Below are 8,012 nucleotides of genomic sequence, written 5' to 3'. Positions count from 1 at the left end.
GGGACCCTGTGAGTGCCTGCGTGTTGGGTCAAAAGAGGAATAGGGAATCCGGGTGCCCCTGCACGAAGGAGGAGAGTGGAAGGACTGGGGGTACCCACCTCCCCACCTCCGCGCGTCTCCCTCCCTCCTATACCCAGGCCTAGAGAGCTACTGAAAGTTACAAATTGCTTCCATTATTAGCTCATCCCGGGCGTCCTGGTCATTGGCCAACCCTGGACCACGTGGTCCCTCGTACCAATCGATCGAATTTCTAGTTGCAATTCTCTGTCCCTTGGCTCTGGGCAGGAAAGGGGGGGACCGGTGGCGCGGGGATTGGGGAGGGGCTAAAGAGGGGGGAGTCTCCTCGCCCCCTCACCCTCCCTTTCCTCCTTGTCCCGGCCCTGAGTGGCCGCCCCAGAAGGGGTTGAGAGAATGTTGTTGGCTGGGACACACCCGAGAGGGCACAAACTGAAGGAAGCGAAGAGACGTTGCCGGGGACCCAGGACCCTCTCCTCCCAGTTCCCCCCGCCGGGTCGGCCCCGACTGGCCACACCCTCTTGTAGCGCCCACTCGGCCCCGGGCAGTCCCGGGGCGAGAAGTCGGGCCCCTTGTCCCGGGCGCTTGAATGTCCTCTCTCCGGATCACTGCTTCGGCCCACACTCTGGGGAAGGTGCTTCCCTGGGGCTCGCTCTGGATCAGGCGCCTGCGCCCTCAGGGGCACCCTTCCCACGCCGACTGCCGAGTTTGCGCCCCTCCTGGGACGGTTTGAGAGGCGAACAAACTTTTGAATGGATAAAAATCAAGAGAAGTCCGTCCGGAGCAGGTGAGCTGGGCTCTGGAGGGGTGCGTGCGTCTCTCCCTCTCTCTGTCTCTCTCCGTCTCTCTCTCTCTCCTCCTTACTCCATCCCGCTTCCCCTTCTGCCCCCCCCCCCCCGGGGGAATTTGGGCTGGGGCCGGCCGTGTGTCAGATGAATGGGTCCAGAGCAGCTTTCCTCCCCTGAGTTTGGGGACTAAGGTGGGAGCTGGCAGGGGTAGGAGAGGGATTGCTTCTAAAACTGGGGAGGGCGGGAGAAATTGGGGGCCTAGAGACCCAAAGAATCTGAGTGTGATTACTTCTTTCTGCAAACGCAACTTGCGGGAACTTCAGAAAAGTTTTTTGAAGGAAGATGGAGAAGGGAGCAGAGTTGGGGTTTTGAGGTTTAACGTGGGAGGGAGGAGCGCTGTGCTTCCTATACTGAAGGATGCATTTGCTGTTTCCCAATCAGGGTGTATTATCAGTGTCCCGAACCTGCTCACCCAGCAAACTCTTAGAGACGCTTGGAGATCCCCACTGGGGTCTCCGCAGAAAGGGAGAGAAGTACCAGCCGAAAATAGCGGTTTCCCACTCTCCGGGGGGGGGGGGGGATGGGGTTATCGGCCTGGAGCCCCAGCTCTGGACAACCTCAGCCCCTGCTGCCCCGGGACCGGTCACTGATTTTAAGTTAGGATGACACGAGAGAGGGAACAACTCCCAAATTTCTTCTTTTCCTTGTAAACCAATTTTGATCCAGAGATTCATCTCCCTAAGATGGAGTCAAAGGAGTGTCCCTCCCCGTCCTCCCCCCGCCCCCAGCACAATCTTCCTCCTTTCTCCAGCGCTCAAGGGACGGCAAGGAAAAGAGCCCCTTACCCCATCCCAGGGCTGAGATTGCCCCCCATCCACACACAGGGGAAGTCCCGGGAGGAAGAGATGGCTCTTCGAAAAGGAGTCAAGGGCAGAGGGTGGTTTCAGACGGCGCGGCTCAACTTGGGCGTCCCGGGTGGAGAGCAGGGGGAGTAAGCAGGCCAGGGCGGGTGCTGGGGCTGCCTTGCAGGATGGTCTGGGAAAGCAGGTGAGGGCGGAGGCCGCGGCGGGTGCACCGGCGGGGCCCGGGGAGCTCTCGAGCCCCGCGGGCCCGGAATGGGAGGCCCGGCCTGGGCCGAAGGGTTTCCTTGGCACCTGAGGTTTGTGGGTCCGGCCCTGAAGAGCCGGGCAGGCGGTAGCCTGCAGATTTGGACCAGTTCTTGGAGAGGGCCAGGAGGGGTTGTGTATCCCAGAAGGGACCATTCTCACAGCAGCGCCTGGTGTCCCTGCCCGTGCCCAGCCCGCACCTCCAGAGGCCGCTTAGCCCTGCACCCTTGGGAGCTCAAAACCGCCCAGGCCTTTGTTTTCGCGGCGGGTGCCCGAGGTTTTTCCGCTGGTAATGCAGTGGTTGTGGGGCACCTGCTTCTCCCGGAGCCCCAGGATCGGGCCTGCCTCGCTAAGAGGTTTAAGAGGGCCCAGCGCGCACGGCCCAGAGATGTGGTCTCCAGAGTGTGGGCCTTGAGAAGGATGGATCCAGAAGCAGACATAAAGGTGAGTAATACCCCCAAACTAAGCCCTTTTCTTTCCTCCCATTCTGTGGCCCTACCACCTCTCCAGCAGAGGAGTGGAGTGGAAGGAAGGTCTCATCCCACCCCAATCCCGGAACTGACCCCAGAGCCAAGTGGGGCTTCTATTTGCGAGCTGCCCAAGCTCTGGGTGCACTAAAGAGAAGGTGCCCGGTTCTAGGCTTTGCCCCCCTCTTGATGAATCCAGTCCTTTTCGCCCCTGCCTCCCCAATACTCCCCCACTCTCCTCCTACGATCTGTGGGGTTGTCTCTCTTTTACTCCGTCCTTTCTTCTCTTTCTCTTTTCTATCAGGGTTGATAGAGAGACAACAGTTTGGTAAGGCTCCTCTAAGCCTATAGTGGGGAACTGTGGGCTCGGCCCTGACTTCTCAACTAGGGGGGACCGCCCCACTCTTGGACCCTTGAAATTGGCCCCCAAGTTGAGGGAATTTGACAAAGAATGGCGTGAAGGATGGCTGGCCTGCCGCAGGACAGAGCCCCAACCTGGGGAAGGGGCAGTTTTTTGCTATATGCCTGTTGCAGGGAGAGGATTTAGAAACAAAGGAAGAGAGGGAAAAAGGTCGAGGAAACAGCACAAAGGACTGGAAAATTTGACAACGACAAAGATAAAAGATGGGTGGGGGAAGAAAAGATTTGCAAAAGCCCCAACAGTGGGGACAGAGGAAGGGCCTCCAGGAGGGTGGGTGAGAGAGGGGCGAACATGAAGAAATTTTGATAAAGAACAGAATGAAGAAGCAGAACTTGTTTGTTTGGTGAGAGGGAAAAAAGACAGAAGGGAAGGAAAGAGAAAACAAAGGAATGAAAGAGGGAGCTAGAAAGTAAAGGAAGCAGGAAGGAAAAAAGTAAAAGAGAAAAGAAACAGAAGGGAGAAAGACAGGAAAGGCTGAAGGGAGGTGAAGGGAGGGAAGAAGATAGAGACAAAGCAGGGAAGGTGAGGGAAGAAAGAAGGCAAAAGAAAGGAAAAAATGAGAAATAAAGAGAGAGAAAGAGGAAAGAAAGGAGAGGAGGAAACCGGGTTAATAGAAAGGGGATCCCAATTCGGAGGAGGGAGGGAGGAGGAGGAAGGAGGAGGGAAAGAGGCCCGCTGTGGGCTATGGCTGAGCTGGGGTCTCCCACGCTCCCGGTGCCCCACGGGCACCCCCCAGGCTACCTTGGCCTTGGCCTACCCCCCCAACCCCCCCAACCCCCCCACTGGCTGCCCTGGCCCAGGGGAGGGAGGTGGAGGTTCACACCAGCCCTCTGCGACCAGCCTCTCTGTGAAGCAGCTGCCTGAGCTGGAGAAGGACTTCCTTCTGCAGTCATACCTGCCCCCAGCCCAGCCCAGTGGGCCTTGAGGCTCCGCAGGTCAGGGTCCGGTTCAAAAACCAGAACATGGAGCCAAAGAGGCAGTTTAGAGAGGGATGGGTGGCCACACGGCCCTGGCTCAGTCTCCTCGCCCACCACCCCAAGTGCCTCCACCCTGACCCTGCTGCAGAGGCTGTCTGCAGACTGGCCACCTTATTCTGCGATGCTCTGGCTGTGACCTTGGGCCTCAGTCTGATCATAGGTCAAATGAGTCCTTTGTGCTGGAGGGTTCTTCTGTAATTTTGGTTAGCCTGTCTGTATTTGTGCAGGTGAGAGAGGGGTGAAGAGAAGGCCCGGTCCCCCCACCCTCTCCCCAGGAAGGGCATCTTCATTTTCTTCATTGGTGAGAAGAAAACTCCTCCTTTGTCATCCTTATCTCCATCCACGCCCCAGAAAACTTCCTTCCGGGGCAGGGGGTTTCTCTCCACGAGAAAGGGTTGTATTCATCTGAGAAAGGCTTGCTGTGAGGTTTTCCAGGGCTGAAGGAGCCAGAGAAGGAAGTCATTCTTGAAAGAGAATGAGGACATTTCCTACTAGGGCAAGTGGACTCTAGGTTTGCAGGATATCCCACTGAACTCGTGCACACAAAGACGTTAATTGGCAAAGGGCCTTTAGATTCAGCTGCAGAGGAATGAACTGGGGGTGGGTGTGTGTCTGGAGCCTGTTGGGCCTGCACTCCAGGGCCCTGTTCATGTGCTTCCAGGGACAGCTGCTCGGTTTGATTCAGGGGGCTTCTTTCCTTTCCCTTTCCCTTCCCCTTCCTTCCTTCCTTCTTTCCTGTCTTTCCTTCTTTCTTTCTTCCTTCCTTTCTTTCCTTCTTCCTTCCTTCCTTTCTTTTTTTCTTTTTTCTTTTCTTTTCTTTTCTTTCTTTCTTTCTCTCTCTCTCTTTCTCTTTCTGTCTTCCTTCCTTCTCTTTTTCTTAAAGCCAGTTAGGTAACTCCTTTGTTTCCCAGCAATGCAAAGGGGAAAGTCACTGAGATGAGCACCATCTTCCAAGGGCAGCACAAGTCTTGGGAATGGGCTGGAGGACCCTCAAACAACCAGCTGCCCCCCGGGCCCCCAGTAAGCCTGGCGCTTCCTCTCAGGGCCCTGGGTCCAGCATTTCCCAGCACTGAGCTTCTAGCTCCCCAACTTCTCTCAAGCTTCTTCTTCCCTCGTCTATCTTTCTTTCTCCCTCAATCTCTCTTGCTCCCTTCCCTCCATCTTCCTGTTCTTTCTGTTCTTTCTTTCCCTCATCATTGAGCCCAAGCTGGCACCCTTGTACTGTCTTTGTACCCCGGAGGCTTTGCTCTGAGACCATCAGGCAGACTAACACGAGCCTGCCCTCAGGAGCTCATGATGTGGATGCAGATATGGGGATGGGAAGATGCAGGTCAAAATGGGGAGTCAGCTTGGCTAAGCAGGTGCAGGATGAATCAGCTGGTTTTCTCTAGCAGTCCTGATGATCGCCCTCACATCCCCGCGGCTCATCCCAGAAAATCTTTTCCCACCTCATCCACCTGCTGGCCTGCCCCTGGCCACGGGGGCGGAGTTGCTGGTGCCCCCAAGGTCATTCTCTCCCAGGTGAGCAAGGGCCTACAGGAGCCCCCCTTGCCTCAGCGGGGTGGGGGTGCTGGGGCGGGGGGAGGCCAGTGATGCCAGGTCAAAGCCTCCTACTAGGAAAGAAGCAAAGCCTGTCTCCCTATTCCTGATGCATTTCGGGGCCTTCTTTCCCTTGGAAGGAGAGGCTGGTCGGCTCTTGGCTCTCAGCTGTCTCTCCCAGGAATCTGCCTGACCAGCCCGGCCCAAGCCCTCCACATCTCAGCAAAGAAGGGAGACGTCTCCTTCCAGTCCTCAGTGACGGGGATGCAAACTGTGTGCCTAAAGCAGCTGCCTTGCCTCCACTGGCCCCTCAGGGAAGGAGGGAACCGACTTCACTTCGCAGGATCTGGACTCCCAACTGGCAGAGCTGACAGCTGCAGCCACATCTGGAGCCTGACACCGAAGGAAGCTTCCACCACCGGGCTCTCCCTGCTACCTCGGCCCATGCTCATTCCGCAGTGTTGTGGTTTTCTCCCTCACTCCCGGGGCGGGGGAGGTGGGGGCGCGCTAGGGAAATAAAATGTCCGTCCCCTTCCCCCTAGTCCTTCCCCGTGCCCCCGCCAAGCCTTAAAGCTGCTGATGGTAATCAACGGCAGCTCCCAGCCCGGCTCACAAGTGACTCACAGTGAATTCAGATTCTCTTCTGGGTGGGAGGGAGGACAGGTGCTCCTTCCTCAGTCCTCCCTCGCTCATTGATCCATTTTGAAGGTCACTGGGGGTCAAAGTTGAGACCAGATTGCTTCAATTGGTATAAAATTAGGATTTTTAAAAGTCATACCGAAAGCCCAGATTTCTCACATCAAGGATAGGAAGTCTCGGGGCACCAGGCTGGCTCAGTCGGTAGAGCATGTGACTCTTGATCTCAGGGTCATGAGTTCAAGCCCGCATTGGACATAGAACTTAAAAAAAAAAAAAAAGGAATAGGAAGTCTTTACCCAGACCCACACCTCTTCTCTGGCCTTTCAAGCCAGTGATGATATAAAGGCTCGTTGAGGTGAAGGAATAGAAGGGAAATGAGCAATTTCCTCCATCTGCGAGTCAGCAGCATCAGCGGTTCATTCCACTAATGTTTATTTAGTACCTACTATGTGTGAAGCATCATCTCTCCCTCAGTTTGTCATGACTGTCAAGAGCAATTCCTGCCACTTTGAGGCTTCAGTGTGTGTGGACAGATATACAAATAAATCAATGGAAAAGAAAGTCTGCATTCAGCTGGTTTTGACTGCAGCCTTCCAGGTCCCTGGTCTCAGAGCCCCTGTCCGTCGGGCCCCAGCTACCCAGACCCAGTTGGTTGAAAAACAGGACTGCCCTGGGTCTCACTGGTTTCCCCCACTGGAAGAATATCAGAATGGGGGTGAGAAACGTGCCCTGGGATTGGCAGACCCGAAATAAAGAGTTTGGGATGGTCGGCAAAGGGGCCCCCCAAAAGAGATGTGCGCTGTCACTGCGCGGGGTGACGTGTTTCTCTGGGTGGCTGAGCAGGGTTTGCCTGGGTGTAATCCCGTGCCTGAAGGTGACAGCAAGGGTGTGCACAGGCAAGTGCGCTGCAGGGGGGCGTACAAGTGTTCCTGCCCCAGGCTCGCGTGCGCTGGAGCAGGTGCGCGTGCGTGTGTGCGTGCGGGGCCGGCCGCACACAGATCTGAACATATCTCCGCACGCATGACCCTCTGTGTATGCGAGAGCGTGTGTACCCGCTGAATTATTATAAAATTACCCTGACCCTTACAGAAAATCCATACCATGCTCGGCCTTTCTCCCCCGACCTCTCGACCTCTGGGGTGCCTGAGGAAAGAGCTGACCGGGTCACTGCCTCCCCCAGTCAATGAGCCTCTCTCCATTAGCATAAAACATGAATCTGCTGGCAGCTTGACAAATTATAACTAGCAGCCAGAGTTTTGCCAACTGGCTGGCTTGGGCGCTGTCTATTTATCATTGAAAATGGTAAATCATAAGAATCCAGATGACTTAATTATTCAAATCCACCCAGGACCCAGAGAAGCTGCAGTCCCGTCAGTCTCCGCCCTGGGCTCAGGGAAAGGGCAAGAGGACGGACTGTGCTGGAAGCTTGAGGGCTGGGAGACTCAGGGCCCACGGCCACCCCTCTCCTCTGCCCGGCAAGCCCGTGTTTCTCTGCAGCCCCTCCCCTCCCTGCCTGCCTGCCACTGTCCCCTGCAGAAGCCAAGCCGATTGCTTTGGCTCCTGACCCTCCCAAGGCGCCCCCTTCCCCGCCTCCGGCTGCCTGCCACGGTCCCCTAGCTCACCCGGGCGGTTCTCGGCCTCTCTTTGTGTGGGTCTCTGTTAGCTTGCTCTCTCTTTCTCTTTCAGTGCCTTCGTTTTCTTTCTCCTCTTTCTCACATTCTTTTCACCCCGCGTCTCTTTCTCTCCCTGCTCCTACAGATGGACCCTGACCACCCCCATAACTTCTCGGATGGAGGTTTGCCTGCGCTCCTGCCCCTTTGTTTCTATGGTCCCAGAGGTGCCCACTCAGGACCCCCATGCACCCACGCTGCACTGCCCCTACCCCAGCACCTGAGTCCCGGGAGGTTTGAATTCTTTCCTCCTTGGAGCCCCGTGGAAGCACAAGTGTCATGGATGACCTTGGCCTGCTCGGCCCTTCACCCCCACCCCCACACACCTAACCTTCTTTCTGTGGGTTTCTGAGCACCATTCTGCACAGCTTGGGAGCTAGGGGACAGGCC

General features: G+C 56.3%; 1 long non-coding RNA gene across 1 annotated transcript; it reads left to right on the top strand.

Moving 5' to 3' along the window:
• Positions 1 to 241: 241 nt before the first annotated feature.
• LOC110577459 lies at positions 242 to 6,459 on the top strand. The gene is made up of 3 exons (XR_002480123.1): positions 242 to 802; positions 5,169 to 5,295; positions 5,454 to 6,459. It is a non-coding gene; the product is annotated as an uncharacterized LOC110577459 (long non-coding RNA).
• Positions 6,460 to 8,012: the final 1,553 nt, after the last annotated feature.

The sequence above is a fragment of the Neomonachus schauinslandi genome, chromosome 5 (assembly GCF_002201575.2).
Source record: "Neomonachus schauinslandi chromosome 5, ASM220157v2, whole genome shotgun sequence".
Classification (NCBI taxonomy): domain Eukaryota; kingdom Metazoa; phylum Chordata; class Mammalia; order Carnivora; family Phocidae; genus Neomonachus; species Neomonachus schauinslandi.
The sequence above is the reverse complement of the archived record's forward strand: the minus strand, read 5'-3'. Positions and strand labels throughout refer to the sequence as shown.